This window comes from Pundamilia nyererei, unplaced genomic scaffold (assembly GCF_000239375.1).
Source record: "Pundamilia nyererei isolate P.nyererei 1_Seehausen unplaced genomic scaffold, PunNye1.0 scaffold00122, whole genome shotgun sequence".
In the NCBI taxonomy this organism is placed as follows: Eukaryota; Metazoa; Chordata; class Actinopteri; order Cichliformes; family Cichlidae; genus Pundamilia; species Pundamilia nyererei.
In genome coordinates, this window is record NW_005187523.1 from 969,922 (window position 1) to 971,769 (window position 1,848).

General features: G+C 42.1%; 1 protein-coding gene across 1 annotated transcript in view; it reads left to right on the forward strand.

The window, feature by feature from the left end:
- Positions 1-1,435: 1,435 nt before the first annotated feature.
- mpped1 (metallophosphoesterase domain containing 1) overlaps positions 1,436-1,848 on the forward strand; it is an 87,635-nt gene continuing 87,222 nt past the window's right edge. The window contains exon 1 of the mRNA XM_005742641.1: positions 1,436-1,680. The gene's annotated coding sequence lies outside the window, so the exon portion shown is untranslated. The remainder of the gene's footprint in view (positions 1,681-1,848) is intronic.

Here is a 1,848-nt window from a genome sequence, read left to right on the forward strand (position 1 = left end):
CACTGGATTATTAGTATTCATCGATAGAGGTGGAGCTCATTTTTATCACCCAGTTTTTTCATCCAGTAATAATCATTAGTGCCAGTTGTACTCAACTGGCACTAATGATTATTTTCATTTGGTTTGTAAATAATAAGAGAAATAGTGAGAAATGTTTCCACATTAAATTATCTATCAGTTAACATTATGGTCGATTGATCACTTAATTGATATGTCAGCTATGTTTGTATAATCTATTTTTATGTATAAAAATCCCAGTTTATAAAGTAGCCAGTAACTAAACAGCTTCAGACAGTGAAGTGAAAAGTATCTCCCCTCCTGAAATGTGGCGTAGAAGCAGAATATTGTATGAAATGAGCTAAAGGTGCTAAAGTGCAAGTAGCATAAATCTGCGCTTTATTGCAGTATAGTATGTTTACTTACAAACTTCTATAAAGTAGTTCAAACTGTTCAGCTGAAGAAGTAAAGTGTCAGTATGCAAACCACAGCATTTGATAGAAAGTGAAATCCTGCCAACATGTTCAGACTGAGGTTGTGTTGTGGTTTCACACAGTTTTACTGTCGCGCTTGTTTCACAAATGTTGGCTTGTATAATAAACAAAAATCCAAACCCAAAAACTTGACAATTAACTTTGTTCTGTTTGACATTTTTTACAGTTTTGATCCATGATTTCTATTTTCTTAACTGCTTGTTCAAGTTAGGGTCAAATGAGGGTAAAGCCTTCCACAGCGCTCATTGGGTGAGGAGAGGGTTCACCCTAGACGGGCTGCCAATCCATCAACACTGCTTAGACTCGCACAGAACATACAGCCAGGGTTAAAGCTCGCAACCTTCTAGTTGTAAGACAGCAGAGCTAACCACTGCACCTCCAGGTTAATGAGATATGTAAATAGATGAGAAATTAACTTGACAATAACCATTATGACTCGACTATCACGTCTAACGTTTGATAACAAATGAGCCTATCAAGCCAAATTTATTGTTGCTGAATAATTATTAGAAATGTAAACTGACAAAAAAATAAACTAACCCGGATTAGAGCTTTATTTTATATTTACTGTAAATGTCACAGAGCTGCAGTCGGTTTCTGAAATTAAAAAGAGCGACTGAATGCTGCTTTCTGATCTTTTTACAGCCGCAGGGAAAATAAGAAAAGAAATGTCCGTTTGCTGTTTCAGCACATGAACCGATTTAGTGAAGGAAACAGTCATGTTGAACAGAAACATTCACCGTCAAACGGATGGACACGGGCCGTGTGGTCCCCGTGTAGTCAAGCGGTCATATTATTGTATTATTGTTGGGTCTTTGCTTTACAATATAAAGTGCGTTGAGGAAACTGTTGTTGTGGTTTGGTCCTGTATAAGTAAAACTGCACCGAACTGCTTCCTCGGGTTTTCTGACCGGGAATGAGTCCAGTGGTGCCGCACGCAGCTGCTCTCGGTCCTCCCTCCCTCCTTGCTCTGCTCCTCCTCGTTGTACCGCTCACCGGTGAAACACAGTGGGCCGGACTGAGAGGGCGAGAGAGAGAGGCAGAGAGAGAGAGAGAGGCTGTGCCTACGACGCTGTGCCGGTGCACCACGGGGTACGCATTCAAACTGACCAGCGCGTCTCTGTGGCAGCGCAGACACTCCTCTCTCCACACCATCCAACACTGAGCAGCCTCACTGCGACTGAAGCTGGTAGGTAGACTCCTCTTTATTTTACAGCTCTGTTTACAATGCATGAGACAGCGGAGCAGAGATTTGCCCCGAACCCGCATACCGCGGCATATTCTCGGGTTAATCTCAGCCCTGATGCCAACATTTTCCCCTCACCCGGCTTCGCGGTTGCAGGGAGCTTTATATATA